Here is a 16,830-nt window from a genome sequence, read left to right on the forward strand (position 1 = left end):
TAGAAGGCAGATATATTAGCCCCAGGTTAAGTAGGTCCCCTTTCCCTGGGTAAGGTAACAGGGAAGGTTCCAGAACAATCAGGAACCTTCTGGAGACAATTAAGACAGACAGGCTGATTAGAACACCTGCAGCCAATCAAGAAGCTGTTAGAATCAATTAAGGCAGGCTAATCAGGGCACCTGGGTTTAAAAAGGAGCTCACTTCAGTTTGTGGTGCGCGTGTGAGGAGCTGGGAGCAAGAGGCACTAGGAGCTGAGAGTGAGAATGCGGACTGTTGGAGGACTGAGGAGTACAAGCATTATTGGGGTCAGGAAGGAATTTTCCTCCAGGGCAGATTGGAAGAGGCCCTGGGGGTTTTTCGCCTTCCTATATAGCATGGGGCACGGGTCACTTGCTGGAGAATTCTCTGCACCTTGAAGTCTTTAAACCATGATTTGAGGACTTCAATAGCTCAGACGTAGGTGAGAGGTTTATTGCAGGAGTGGGTGGGTGAGATTCAATGGCCTGCATTGTGCAGGAGGTCAGACTAGATGATCATAATGGTCCCTTCTGACCTTAACATCTATGAATCTATGAATCAGACACCAGGAGGAAGGTCCTATGGTGAGAATAAAGAAGGCATTAGGAGGAGGCCATGGGGAAGTAGCCCAGGGAGTTGTAGCTGTCGCACAGCTGTTCCAGGAGGCACTCCAGACAGCTGCATTCCACAGGGCCCTGGACTGGAACCCGGAGTAGAGGGCGGGCCTGGATTCCCCCCCAAACCTTCCAACTCCTAGTCATACACAGGAGGAGTCGACCTGGACTGTGGGTTCAGAAAAACGGCCAAGCTGAGGGCTGCCGTGAAGCTCCAAGGCAAGCCAATCCGCCAATAAGCGCAAGACCCACCAAGGTAGAGGAGAAACTTTGTCACAGTATATATATTAATAGTATGATAAATGTATATTAGATTTCACTAGTGATCAATCATTTTACTGCATATGTTTTGTGGAGCAGTTGCTGTACCGTATATATAATATAAGGGTGTTTGTTGTAACTTTAAATCTCATTGGGATAAAAGGTATTATTTAAATGTAAGAAAAGACTTATATACCTATGTAAAAAGGCTATGGATGTACAAATTTCACCTGTGGTCCTATGATAATCCTTTTTGGTCTACTCTGGGTATTTCCAGATACTTTTCTGATTACATAATACTGTAATTTGCATTTACATGGCATCCTCTTCTTATGGGATCATAAAGCACTTTATAAACACTAAGAAATTAAGCATCATAGTATCCCAGTGAGATAGGGTTCAGATAGAAAAACTGAGGCATAGAGAGGCTGAGTGACTTGTCCAGGGTCTCATAGGGAGTCTGTAGCAGGGTTGGGAATAGAATCTATATCTCCTGGCTCACAATCCCATGTTTTAACCACACAACCTCCTCACCTTCCTGTTTGTCATTTTGCTTCTGTATTTTCACTCATGTTCATCTCTCATGTATGCAGAACTTCACAAGGATATTTTGCACCAGAAATTCTTCTGTAAAATGATTGGATCCTGATTAAGTTTCTGTTTAAAATGAAGTCTAGAAAAGGGCAGTTTATCCTTTTAATTGAATCCACAGAAGAAATAGTAAGTTTTTGCTGTATAAAAGATGCAGAGCTTTTTCTAGCCACAGTAGCTGTGCATTAAATAATTGAGCAAGTAAAATATCAAACACATAAAGTTAGCATTTTTACCAACACAAATGAACTAATGCTTACCCAGCAGAAGTGCAAGACATGTGGAAACATAGGAAGACAAGTTAATGATCTAGAAATTGTATAATGTGCTGTCTAAAAATCCTGCTAAATGGAATACATTGCATTGGGTCATTTTTGCACTGAGATTAAAAGGAAATGAGTTTATTTTACAAACAAATGGAGCTTGTCTTACTCTGTTTGGTATTCATTGCTGTAACATTTACTTCTCAGAAAGTATCAGTCAGCTAAGTATTAAATACAATTAAGGACTTTTTAAAGCTTTGAAGTATTTAATATAAAGTAATGAAGTATTTTGTTACATTTCACATTCGTTACTAAGCAACATACATTTTTAATTTTGATATGTCATTAGTTGGTATTTGATTAGAAGTTATGTGTAAGGAAAAATAAAATAAAGGAGGTGGTGCATTGGTACATTAAAATTTTATTACTAATTACATGGAATCCATAATTTTGATTTTATTGTATTAAAATATCACTACTAATGGCATCCGGAGTTGAATTTATTTCAAGTAACCTCATTTCTAAAATTTTCAAGGAGAATTTTTTTCCACAACCAAGTTTCAGGGGATCAGCCTTTATTTCAATGGTTTTAAACTTCAGATGTAAACAACAGAAGCGCTTTTTCACATCAACTCTTACTTGCCATCTAATTAAATTAGAATCCAAAATGTTAATAGTATGATAAATGTATATTAGATTTCACTAGCGATCAATTGTTTTTCTGCATATGTTTTGTGGAGCAGTTGCTGTACCATATCTTATCATGCATCTGTAAGCTCAGTTGTCTTACAATAGCAGGACACAAATGAGAAAATCAGATTCTTATTGAGCAGTATCTTGATATCACAAATTGCAGGAAAGTATATGCAGTGTAAATATGTGTGATTACATGGACTTCTCAGGTATGTTTCAGCCTTTGTGAGCAGTTTGCTAGATTTCAGTGCTTCCATACCTAGGTTGATGGATCTGTATTTGAAATCCTTCCAATATCAGTAAACGTATTAGGACCAGAAGTTTCTTGAGACTTGACTGTACATTGTGGGAATTTTTTGGTCTTGCTGTGCAGGATTTTTCAATCCCACACAGCACTAGGATGAATTAATTAGCTCAGAGGTTCATAGAGCCAGGAGTGTTACATGATTAAATATTATGGATGCTGAATTAGCTGGTGCTCAGATGAGGGTGCTATTGGCTTAAAGACACACTGGTGTCTCATAGAAAATGGGAAGAAAAATTCTCTTTAGTGAGAACTCTGCATATATGTCATATCTTCTGTGTTTATCTGATCTTTTGCCTGCTCTTTATTATGAGGGCAATTTACATAAAAATAGGATCTATGCCATTTATGAGTTTCTGTGCTCCTGCTGCTTATTCTCTACTTAAAGTTCTCATCCTTTATGGCATTTCACCCCAAAGCACTTTACAGTAATTGCTAATTGATATAGAAAGATCACTTTATCCACCCTTGACATGTAGCCACCTCTGTGGTGAAACGCAGAAGCAGTTTAATAGTGCACAGTAAAACTACATGTCTGTTTAGGACAGGAAGTGAAGAACAACCTATCCAGTTGAAAATGGAGTGGCTATTTACTTATGCAGAAATGAACTGCAGTACCCACATTGGAATTGGGTTAAGTCATTGGGGTTAATATCCTTAGTCTTTAGAAAAGTCATTAGAATCTTAATCCGAGTAAGTGTTCAGAACTGCAGTTGTACATCTCATTTAAAACCTAACATCTCTAGGAGCATAAACAGCGAGCTACACTATTACGTCAGTGAAGACTCAGATCCTACCTGAATCACCAGCTCAATAATCCTTGAGCACCTATGTGTTCCTTATAGGCCTCTTACTGTTGACCTAGTTCTGACCTGCTTACCATGTGAAAACTAACATCACGGAGCAAGTGTATGCCATTGACAGATTCTTTACTCAGACTTGAGTTGTGTAAGATTGCCACTGGGAGAAGAAAGCTAAGAGCAAAACTCGCTTCCCCTCTACATCAGGTGAAGTAACCTGATTTTCACTGTGGTGGAGGTTCTTCAGTCCCAGGGGCATGGGGAACTGGGCTTCTTATTTAGACAAAAACAATGAGGCGTCCGGTGGCACCTTAAAGACTAACAGATTTATTTGGGCATAAGCTTTTGTGGGTAAAAAACCCACTTCTTCAGATGCACTTCTTCATGATCCATGTATGGTTTTTTACCCACAAAAGCTTATGCCCAAATAAATCTGTTAGTCTTTAAGATGCCACCGGATTCTTCATTGTTTTTGTGGATACAGACTAACACGGCTACCCCTCTGATACTTATTTAGACAAGTTTCCCAGGTTTGCAGTGTAAACACTATAGAAACAGAATGTGAAGATTCAAGGCTTATAAACTGGCAAGCCCTCAGAGGGGGACTAGGCAAGAGGATGCTCCATCATTCAGAAGTTCATCGGAGAGTCGCTGAGACGTGGGTTAATATTGAGGCATGGGCATATGCAGCCACTGAAGTCTGCAGACAAATCTCCTGTGGTGTGCCCACTAAAAGTTCTCTCTTCTGCCTAGATGGTAGGCTTGGTACCACATTTCACTCAACAGTTGGGTTCGATATCATTTAAGCCTATATCACATATATATTCCTGGGTGACTTCACTTATTTGCAGGGTAACTAAACAGAATGGCACTTAATTTATTTTATAAATTTTATAAATTGATTAACATTATAAAAGAATGACTGTACAAAGTGCTGAGCATCCTGACAATTAAATACAGTAATCATCTAGGAACATAAATACAAATGAATTAACTCCATGAGCCAGCAGTCTTCACTATTCAAAAGGAGATAGTGATTTTCCTCAGCCAGCAGAAAATAAAAATAAAATTCTTCAAAAAAGCCTCTCGCATCCCCCATCTCCCAAATTATACCCAGGAGCATTCTTCCCCGAAAATCATTCAAGCAAATGGCTTTTGCCGTGTGTCTAGAAAGTTTAGTAAATTTGGTCTATTTCATACAAAGCAGGGTGGTGAGCAAGTTTCACAGTCCCAGGGTTCTCACTGAGAATGCCTGCTGGCAGCCTCACACTCTTATAGAGAGGGTAATCCAGCTTCATTACCTCCACTAACTGCAAATGTTTGCCACAGGGAGAGACCCGAACCCAGTTAGACACGTGCCAGGCCATTTAAAGATTTTTAGATGGCCATAATCAACATCTTAAACTCTACCTGGAGACCAATTGGCAGCCAGTGCAGATCCCAGAGCTCCCAACCCTGACAAATAGAAACTCAGGCACAAGTTAAACAACATCTTGTGAGCTACTTCCCAATGCGGGGGACGTCTCCTCTCATACCTGGATGCCTAGACAGAAGGAAGCTGAGACTGCCAGGAAAACTTTGATGCAAAGTAATTACATTTTCTTTTGTTGTTTTCTGAAGAAGTTAAGGAAGATAACCTTAAACCTAAAAAGAAAAGGAGTACTTGTGGCACCTTAGAGACTAACCAATTTATTTGATCATAAGCTTCCGTGAGCTACAGCTCACTTCATCGGATAGCTTATGCTTAAATAAATTGGTTAGTCTCTAAGGTGCCACAAGTACTCCTTTTCTTTTTGCGAATACAGACTAACACAGCTGTTACTCTGAAACCTTAAACCTCTTTCTCCTTTTGCAAAAAATTACGAATGTAGTGAAAGAAAGTAGAGCTGTTCTTAATAGTAAACAACTAAATAACTTTCTTTTAACGAACTTTTTGGATGTAATATAGATGAGGTGTAGGAGAGCATCCTTCCAGAGAGGATAGCACCACAACACAATGCAGCAAAAGCCTGCTGCTAAAATCACAGTAGCCAAGTTCTCAAAAGAAAACTTCAGGCTCACTTTACCTCAAGTAAAAAGAAAAGGAGTACTTGTGGCACCTTAGAGACTAACCAATTTATTTGAGCATAAGCTTTCGTGAACTACAGCTCACTTCATCGGATGCATACTGTGGAAAGTATAGAAGATCTTTTTATACACACAAAGCATGAAAAAAATGGGTGTTTACCACTACAAAAGGTTTTCTCTCCCCCCACCCCACTCTCCTGCTGGTAATAGCTTATCTAAAGTGATCACTATCCTTACAATGTGTATGATAATCAAGGTGGGCCATTTCCAGCACAAATCCAGGGTTAAACAAGAACGTCTGGGGGGGGGGGGTAGGAAAAAACAAGGGGAAATAGGTTACCTTGCATAATGACTTAGCCACTCCCAATCTCTATTCAAGCCTAAGTTAATTGTATCCAATTTGCAAATGAATTCCAATTCAACAGTCTCTCGCTGGAGTCTGGATTTGAAGTTTTTTTGTTGTAATATCGCAACTTTCATGTCTGTAATCGCGTGACCAGAGAGATTGAAGTGTTCTCCGACTGGTTTATGAATGTTATAATTCTTGACATCTGATTTGTGTCCATTTATTCTTTTACGTAGAGACTGTCCAGTTTGACCAATGTACATGGCAGAGGGGCATTGCTGGCACATGATGGCATATATCACATTGGTGGATGTGCAGGTGAACGAGCCTCTGATAATGTGGCTGATGTTATTAGGCCCTGTGATGGTGTCCCCTGAATAGATATGTGGGCACAGTTGGCAACGGGCTTTGTTGCAAGGATAGGTTCCTGGGTTAGTGGTTCTGTTGTGTGGTATGTGGTTGCTGGTGAGTATTTGCTTCAGGTTGGGGGGCTGTCTGTAGGCAAGGACTGGCCTGTCTCCCAAGATTTGTGAGAGTGTTAGGTCATCCTTCAGGATTGGTTGTAGATCCTTAATAATGCGTTGGAGGGGTTTTAGTTGGGGGCTGAAGGTGACGGCTAGTGGCGTTCTGTTATTTTCTTTGTTAGGTCTGTCCCGTAGTAGGTGACTTCTGGGAACTCTTCTGGCTCTATCAATCTGTTTCTTCACTTCCGCAGGTGGGTATTGTAGTTGTAAGAATGCTTGATAGAGATCTTGTAGGTGTTTGTCTCTGTCTGAGGGGTTGGAGCAAATGCGGTTGTATCGCAGAGCTTGGCTGTAGACAATGGATCGTGTGGTGTGGTCAGGGTGAAAGCTGGAGGCATGTAGGTAGGAATAGCGGTCAGTAGGTTTCCGGTACAGGGTGGTGTTTATGTGACCATCGTTTATTAGCACTGTAGTGTCCAGGAAGTGGATCTCTTGTGTGGACTGGACCAGGCTGAGGTTGATGATGGGATGGATATTGTTGAAATCATGGTGGAATTCCTCAAGGGCTTCTTTTCCATGGGTCCAGATGATGAAGATGTCATCAATATAGTGCAAGTAGAGTAGGGGCGTTAGGGGACGAGAGCTGAGGAAGCGTTGTTCTAAGTCAGCCATACAAATGTTGGCATACTGTGGGGCCATGCGGGTACCCATAGCAGTGCCGCTGATTTGAAGGTATACATTGTCCCCAAATGTAAAATAGTTATGGGTAAGGACAAAGTCACAAAGTTCAGCCACCAGGTTAGCTGTGACATGACAGGAGAGTGGGTTTGTGTGGGGGGGAAACCTGGATTTGTGCTGGAAATGGCCCAACTTGATTATCATACGCATTGTAAGGAGAGTGATCATTTTAGATTAGCTATTACCAGCAGGAGAGTGGGGTGGGGGGAGAGAAAACCTTTTGTAGTGGTAAACACGCATTTTTTCATGCTTTGTGTGTATAAAAAGATCTTCTATACTTTCCACAGTATGCATCCGATGAAGTGAGCTGTAGCTCACGAAAGCTTATGCTCAAATAAATTGGTTAGTCTCTAAGGTGCCACAAGTACTCCTTTTCTTTTTGCGAATACAGACTAACACGGCTGTTACTCTGAATCCTTTACCTCAAGTGTTTTTTCCAATGGAGGCAGAAGTTCCAGGACTGATCGTCACCTATTGGGATTCTTCACATGGTTTTTCATCCTATTTTCTTGGTTCAGACTACACATCTGATTGAGGAAATCTCTCAAGTAGCAAGAAGAAACCACTCTGGCAGAAGAAAACTGGGGTATAGTGACCAAAGACACCAGCTTGCTTAACAAAGGATTGGATCTGGCCTCTCACTCAACAAATCAGATCTACATTAGAGGTCAGAAGGCACATAACTAGGTTGGAATTAGAGGTCAATGTATGGTTTCTTCCATGACTGTTTAGTCCAGACCAAGTTTAGGGAGATCTTATTTGATGATTCCAGGCAACAAAGCTGTATGTAGGGAGAACTGGTAGGTCTTTAAGGTCAGACTGCTCAAATATTGGCTCAGGGGCAATGGTCTTGTAAAGAGCAGCAGGAGGATTGGGGAAGTGCAAGGATGAGCCTTAAACTAGTTTTGCACAGGGATCCCTGATCAGTAGTCTGTACAGATTATTTATACCCCCAAGATCAGTCCTGTGGTTTTCATCCATCATTCAAAAGATGTTTTGTTTACCTAAAATATTTTCCTTTGGGAAGATCTAATATCCACCCACCAATGCTATTTTAAAATAAGTATTTTATACTGGAATACTCAGGTTTCAGTATATGATAATTTTGATCCATCCTAGATTTGACTAAAATCCCATTGATTTGACAGTGGTTTATGCAAATATTGTAGTTCTCAGCATGAAAAGCTTAGAAAAGTGATTCAGTTTAAAAGATGTTTGAATTGAGTATTCAGTTTATAGTGGTGTTGCATTATCTGGAAGCAACAGAGGGCTTATATTATCTGTGATGAAAAAGTTTTTTTTAGTTTGTTTAAACAGTATGCAAGTTGACAGATCCAGCTACAAGTCATTGATTGGCTAAAAATCTTCCCTGGAAAGCTTGCAGGGATCCAGCCTCTACAGCATCTTAAAATGAAAAACTGACTGTCCCTTAAATAAATGGAAACCCACACTGGAAAGGGAGTGAGTGACTAATGAGGCTAGTGATGGGTCTGTCACCTTTAGGTCATGCATTTATTTCAGTTTGTAATTTACTGGATGTTTGGAGGGCTATGTGAAATAGGTTGGTGGTCCTACTCCATGTCCTAGTGTACAGGTGTCCACATCATGAAAACTACCACCATACTTGGCATTAGTTGGAAGTAATTGGCAGTCTCAACAGACAGAACAAGGACTGAATAAGTGTAGACTGAACTACTCTTATTATATTGGGTGTTTAGGTTGAGGCATATCACATTAGTAAGTCAGTTATACAGGATAAATATTATACTGATGGGCAAGTTAGAAATTCATAAGTAGAAGCTTCTGCTTCTTTTGTCAATGCAATACTGTACCTAATCTGTGCATAAACAATGATCTGAAATCTGTAGTGCTTTCAATGTGACATCTTCCATAATTGCTTTAAATTAACTGATAAAATGAGAAAAGAATAATACTCAGATACATTTTCAAATAAAATATATGCAGTGACTAAGGCAATCATGTATTAGATGTTCTTGGTATGTAAATAACCTTTACTGTAAATTGATGTTTAAGGTGTTTTCATAAGATGCTGCCATATTTTAACATTAAATATTGATATTTAGATGAACATTTTGCTCACATACACAGGTTCTAAAGGCACAGAACATCCTGAACATTTATAGACTTTGGGTTCCCATTGATTTTGTTTAACTCTTTGAAGTGGATGGGTCTGGAGTTTCTGTAGTGTAGCTTTAATTTAGAATATTTTGATGCTAATTGGATCCCATCAAGGTGTGGGCACTTGATGAAAGACCTCCAAAATATAGTTTTACATTAGTTGGTTTTTAGAGCTCTTTAAAAAATATAGGACCTATTTCTCCATTGCACAGTTGATAATACTCCATTGCACAGTATATTCCATTGCACAGTCAGTCCTTAATTAAATATATATAAATGGATCTTTATGGTTGACCAATCTTCACGTTTGCTTCCAATATCACTGACACAATTTTGCATCTGCATTTTATTGCAGTTACAAAATTTGGGGTGCAATTGACTGCATGTACAAAATTGTACCTCCAATACAGAAGGCCAGGTTGATGTTTGATCAGATAGATAGGCTTCTAAATGTGCATCAACAACATAAGAAGCTGCTTTTGAAAACTTGGATCGTAATATAAATACCCCGCTCCCTGTTTCCATCTTTGTAAAATAATGTCTTTTAATGTTTTATGGGATTAAAATGTCATGTTCACAGTCAGCACATGGAGTGTTATTTTGTTTATCCCAGTAATACAATGCTTTTTATCTTGTTCATTTCAAAAAGTGTGTGTTTTATTTTCAGGCCTCCTGGTAGTCAGCAGCAGTGGACAAATGACCAGATTCCACAGGTGAGTTAATCAAAATGGTACTTGTTTAGAACATCAGTAGTTAGTGTTACATCTATTTGGTTTTAGTTTTAGATGTGAGGTACATCATATACAATGACATTTGGAGATCCTTCATTATTATTAGTCAAAAGCTATGGAATTACGTTGGGAGGACTACCACATCACAAATCAATGTGCTTCCAATTGCAATTATCTCTTGGTGCATAATATTTTCTAATATTGTATTTTAATTCTTAACCACTTCATGGTCACATGTACAGTCAGCCACTCATTAATTTATGTTGACTATCGCAGACAACATAGTGGAACTGTAGATGTTTGTTAATATTGTAATTTACTGTATGGAGAAAATTTTTGAAAACAAGTCATTGAGTTACCACAAAAATCAATAACAGTGAAATATCAACCTGTCAGTTTGCATTATTAAATGAATTCATCCTGATTAGTTGTAGTGAGTTCTGTAAAATTATGACTTGCCTCCCAGTGGTACAGTGCCCACTGACTAGACACCAATCAAAACTTCCCTTAGAAATAATCAACTTTCATTAACTAGATCCAGAAGTTCAGAATTGTCAGCTCCTATGTCCTCTGGGTGAAGATCACAGAATGTGGGAATGTGGGACCCCTTTGCAAAAAAAAAAAAAGAAAAAGAAATCCATTATTTTCTCTGCTTTAGTACTCCCCAATCTAGAATGAATCCGCCACCCTTTGAGAAGGTAGGCTCATCTGATAGGACCTTCACTGTGCTATTATAGACTATTACATTTAGAACTCTAATCTTGACTTCTGTGGCTGATAAGGCAGTATTATCAACATGCAGTATTGTCTTCTGAAAATATGGTCCAAGTGTCAGGCTGCTGCTTAAGAGTGGGCGCCTGCCTGGTCAACCATACTTCAAGGGGGCAAGAGACCCTTTCAGTCTTATAAGAGAATGTCCATTTAGGCATGATGGAATTAAGAGGTGGATCTTCCATGGAACTTTAGCCATGGAAATTTGGATTATTTTGAATGACTGCTGATCTGCAGGAACTCAATTTAATATTGAAAATATTTTTTAGAAATGCTGTCTGATGTTTGTCAAGCCATTGTCATTGCTTTTTATTGTTCCTTAGAGCATACTATAGTTTTTGTGCTTTATTGCTATTACATAGTTGTGGTGTTAATCCATGAAAGAATCCCCTTTATTTATTTTCCTTGTGTGGAGACATTAATTCTCTAATTGTAATAATGCTATGATGAGAGGTCACCCTGAAGCATGTTTTGCTCTCTTGAACTCAAATATTTTACTAATGTTTCATCGTAGCTGATTCCTCCCCACCCTGAGGGCAGAGAGAACTCCCTGTTTGCTGTAAAATGTTTCATTAGTCACTCTGTGTGTTTGATTGACCTTTGCTTAGTGGTACTGCCTGAAACATATGGAATATATCCCCCTCGCCACTTGCTCTGTGGTTAACATTGTGGTTCAAAATGAAAACCAAAAAAACCTATATTTTAAAAAACAGAAACAGTTCCTGTCTTTCCCCTGCAATTGTCAGTATCTGTTGGAAAGAGTATTGGAGTCGTTTGGACTGGTCTTGCTCAAGTGATTTGCCCTCACTAAAAAAGAGGAAGAGAGGGACACATAATTATGTGCTTCCTAGCCTGAAATTTACCTCTTCCCTTCCCCCCCCCCCCCGATCTTTTGTCCATTTTGTTGAAGGCTATGTGACACATGCAACCTTTACAATTTCCATTATATGACTGCTGCAGATTCAAAGTGCATGTAGACTATATTAAGGAAATGACATTTTTTGTGTAAGCTTTATTGTATCAGATTTTATATTTGTTATACACAATTATATAATAAGTGCTAAAAGCTGATGGTATTTCATTACTTGATTGAGATTTATCATCAAACTGAGGTGTCATTTAAACAGCAGAACTGAATTGAATTAAAGTTAAATCAAAGCCTTATGTTGACAAGAAAATTATAAATTCTATCTCTCATAAAATCATCAGTAGATTGAGGAAATAGGATTTTTCTGACTCTTTTGGAGACAGCAGTATCAATTCACTTTGCAAATCATTTGGAAAGAAATATGGAGAAGTTATGAGTCTGATTGATTGATTGATTTTCACAAAGAACTTTTTCCCCTGTAAGGTTGCCAAGAGAAACTGAACATCAGAGTATTTTACCCACCCTGAAAAAACCTGCCATTATCTCTGTGCCCACCACAACTTCTCATCAGGATTCCTATTCATACACTTCCACTCCAACACAACCCTGGATGTGATTTGGGTAGCATGGACGAGCTGGCAAGTGATTACTGGTGGCTTGCATAGATCAAGCTGGACCAAAGGACCTGCCTCTCCTCCTTGTTTCTGGTGACACAATCACAATTAGAGAGGCTAACAACAATTAAATACCTTTGAGAATCTGGGCCTTAGTAATCAGCCAGGATTCTGTGTCTGTCAGTCTTCTCTTTTTAAGTTTATGTATTTCAGAAGTTTAAGTGTGCAATAAAAATTTCTTCTGCATAGATGGTTAGAAACAAAAAAAAGTTTGTCTTGTGCTATTATGATTTTTTTTTTAAATCCTTGGTTTAAAATGAAACATTTCATACAATAAGTTCACAATGTGGAATAATTGCTTTGATATTTTATAGGGAAAACTACATAATTTATCTAAAAACAAAACAAACTGCCTAACCTCCATAAAATCTGTTAGTATGTGTGCAAACTTTTTTGGTGTTCTAAAAGTTTATTCACATTGCATTAAATTAATCACCAAATCCCCCACAATAAAGCCTAAATAAATGAGCTCTTCATATCATGAAGCCATGGGCAGGACAGCTCTAATCCTCTTAGAGCTGTTGTTTCAGTCTCTATTTCCATTTCTGTGAATTTCCAAGGCACTGGCTCTGTGTAGGATTGCATCCACTGGTTGGTTCTGCTGGCAGTGGTTTCTGAATATGCTGATGCAAAGCCCATCTCCATAGTGTGCAGGGAGTACTTAAAGCACTCTGATCAGCTGTTTCACTTGCTCATCTCTCCATGCAAGGCCACTGTGGGTTCTGCTACTTGAAAGGCTTTGTACAGGTTTTCTGTCAACAGGTAAATTTAATCCTGAGGCTAGAACATAATCATTCTTTAGACTAGAACAAAGTTCGCGATCAATTCATCAGTGGATTTAAGGCTGTGTCTATGCTAGTCTTTATTCCCTAACATTTATCACCATTTGTTACCACTGAAGGTAGACAGGGCTTCTGTGACCCCAGTAATTTTTACTGCCATGTTTTCTGATTTTTACTCAAATTGGGTTCAGATCTTAGAGTGTTAAAAACAGTGGTAGCTGCTGGTATCCTGTCTACTGGAGTTTCTACAACAAGCTGAACTAGTAGTAGCAACAATGAGAAATCCTAGGGGAGAAGGCTCGTGTAGGAAAAGAAAACTAAGCACCATTGGTTCAGTCTATAATGTATTACCATTGATGTGCCTACTCAGCACAACTCTAAGCAAGTTACTTAGATTTGACTAATATTAATACAAATCAATCTTTTAATATGTTAATGTTTAGTTCCTGAGTTACCGAGTGGGCATTCCTCTTGCTCATATTTTTTTTTTAATTCTAGAATTAAAGTGCAATTTTTGGAGTAAAATTTATGTGAAATACAAATAATATTCAAGATGAAAATCAAAATGCAAATATTAGATATACTAAAAGTAAATAAAATTCACTCTCAACATACCATGAGCATTCTATGCTTTCCCTTACTATTGTACTGTCGTGGTATGTTAGTGTTTCAGTACAGCTTTAACTGTGAAATTCTTTACATGTAGTGTTTTGTGTCATCCTTAATGTTCTTTTAATCTAACTTTTATTGGCTGAATGTATCTTAGATAAGCACATCCTTAAGCATTAAAATAGAACATGTCCAACGTGACTACAAATGTATGTAACTTGTTAGCAAAAACTGTAAGAATATATGTAGGCCAGAGGGGACTTCCTCATTATGAATTTATTTCTTTTTTTGCAAATAGATAAAATCGTGGGAGGTGTAATTAGATTTTATACTTTTTTTATTCCAGCTAATTTTGTAACTGATATAAAACAAAATGAATTTTGACTTTTTCAAAATCGTATACTTTCATAAAGTTAAAATAGCCTTCAAGAACACATTAGTGCACTGCAAAAATTAAATACGTGCTAAGCAATGTAAGCACATGGCACTTTTAATTTTCAGTAGCCCAAGGGCACTGTTATCTGGTCTTTTCTGGGAAATCACTCATCATGTAGCTATTGGGGAAAGAGAGAGCTTCAGCTCCTTTTCTGGGAGCAATCCAATGCAGTATGGATATTAATTAAATTTATTAAACAAATAATACAGCCACTCAGGGAAGCAGGGGTCCATCTGCCAGCTCTGCAGATTGATCTCTGCAGAGACGCGAGTTGAATGGTAGTTAAAGCTGAGTTGCAGAGCTCAGCAGATGGGCTCTTGTCTCTAGTGGGGGAGATTTGGTGGCGGTCCAACAGCTTTTTTCCCCCTCCAGGTTTTTGTTCCTTGCAACTGTGATTGAAGAAGCACTTCTCTGTCTTTTCTCAGCCTGAGCCCCCTCCCCCTTTTGTTTATCTGAGCAATGTTTAAGTCTGAGTGATTTGTTAGAGAGGCAAGTCCCGGCTGATCTCATTTTGTGTTTATGATGTAAACCTCAAGCAGAAAATAATTAGGAAAATGTAATCCCATTGACTTTACACCCCACTTGTGTACACTGCTACATCTCAGCCTGGTGCCTTGGGAAAGAAAAAGTTTAGAAGCAGATTTGTATTTAATATTGAAAATTACAGCTTGGTATGCATCTAATTTCTCAAAAATCTTTTTGTCAGAGATTTGTACACACAGTATGACAGCACCATTGCTTACTGCCTTTACATTCAGAATCTAGTTTTATTCTTGGATTTCACTTTATTTTCACTTTCTATTTTCTTTCATATTTTTTAAAAAGTATACATTTTCTGAATTCCAATAACACTCTTTATATAGCAGATGAATACTGATTTAGTGAATTGTTTGCTGTATATGGGCATACCTAGGACCTGTTGTATTGTCTAATACTGATTATGAGAAATATAGTGGGTTCAATACTCTTGTAATTAATTATGCAATTAGGCCCTTTGTTTATTCATATTTGCAGTTTTGGGAGGTCTCTAAACAATCATTGGTGCAACAGGAAAGCCCAAACCATATAAACGTAATTGTTCTGTTACAAGAAATAGCAATCAATAGAGTTAACAGGTTATATATAAGAGGGATCTATTGTTTATCAGGAAAGGGCCACATTCTGCCTTCCTTACTGAAACTTTAACCAGGCAAAACTGCTATTGAAGTCTGTTGGAATTTTGCCCAAAATAAGGCATGAAGGATTTAGCCCCAAAAGTATATGCTTTACAAAGTAAACAAAAGAGGCACTGTTTGGGATGATAGTTGATGTCTCTGTAGTGTTCGTTGTTTCCTCTGCATTGGCTTTTGGCTCAGATCAGCCTTGGTTTACAAATTTCAGTGTTTAACTCAAAACATGAATACTGTTAGGCTTCGGAAGAGAAAATAATTTTGCTTCCATTGTAGGTTACTGTGTGTTGCTAAGGCTGTGTTTTCAGTTTTAGATCATGCTGTCATTAATAATATGAATGCTTCAGTTACTATGGTAAATTGTCAGAATTAGTTGTTTTTTCATTAGTGCCCTGCCAAGGATTATTCTGAACTCTAACACTAAGACACATCACTGCACCACAGCTCTTGATAGTTTGTTAAACTGGCCCAGCTTAATGCATAGGAGAGGCTTTTGCTGAAAAATGTTTGTTTACTGATGTGTAGTAGGTGAACTACCATTTATCTATCTAATTGGTTGGAACTGAGAAACCACAAGGGATCCTTAGTCTGCAGTTGAATTCATAAGCTATTTACCACATTCTCTCCACTGTCTTATACCTGGACTAATTTTGCTATCTGATTTAAACGGCAATCTAGTTGCTCTGGCATCTCAATTTAAGAGGAGATTGGATGTTCTTGAAGTGAAATGCAAATGTTTTATTTTTGCCTTTAAACAAATGTGCTGTTTTTCCTGTTAAATTAAGGGGGGATTTGAAAATTAGTTATGGATCTCGGGGTATATTTTATGATAGGAAAAATATAACATTAAACCTCTATAAATTAGTACAAACTAGTAAAACTAGAGGGGAAAAAAGGCAGAAAGTTAGTGGAGATACTTGACCTGCTTGCTGCATGTTGTTCTGTGTCCTCAGAATGAATCTTTCATATTTTAGGAGCGATGAGACTATACTAGTTAAGCAGTAAATAACTAAATTAATTTTTTCTAGGAGTGTCATTTTGGATTAATATGTGGAAATAGGGTAATAACTTTGGCAAAATTCTATCAGTTCTAAATGGTGAATCTTAACTCCAGTGTTCTGTTCTTCTTACATGTTCAGAGTTTCCATCAGTATAGCTGAGGACTTTCTGAGTGTATAGAGAGCAAAATATCAAATACCTAAATTTTGCTTTTAATAGTACCTGTGCAACTCCATTATTTTAAATGGGCGTTACGCAGGTGTAAGTGAGAGTAGCAATGAATCTGAGATAATCTGTGTGGATCTGAGAGAATTCTGCCTATGGTTTCCTAGCTGTCTACTAACAAGCCCTAATGCAGCACTGGCTACTTCTAAATTCTCTCAAGTTTTCTTTTGTCTGTTTTATTCTTTGAAATTTTTCATGCATATTTAGCATTCATGAAAGTGAATGCCCAGATGTGGTCATTGAATGAACAGGTCTTTCCCACAGAGG

General features: G+C 38.1%; 1 protein-coding gene across 1 annotated transcript in view; it reads left to right on the forward strand.

Annotated features, from left to right (window-relative positions):
- The window catches only part of LOC311521819 (uncharacterized protein), a 132,437-nt gene that overhangs the window by 30,626 nt on the left and 84,981 nt on the right, over nucleotides 1-16,830 (forward strand). Inside the window, exon 5 of the mRNA XM_084630465.1 lies at nucleotides 9,967-10,012. The gene's annotated coding sequence lies outside the window, so the exon portion shown is untranslated. The remainder of the gene's footprint in view (nucleotides 1-9,966; nucleotides 10,013-16,830) is intronic.

Source organism: Lepidochelys olivacea, assembly GCF_965140295.1.
Source record: "Lepidochelys olivacea isolate rLepOli2 genome assembly, chromosome: 6".
Taxonomy (NCBI): Eukaryota; Metazoa; Chordata; order Testudines; family Cheloniidae; genus Lepidochelys; species Lepidochelys olivacea.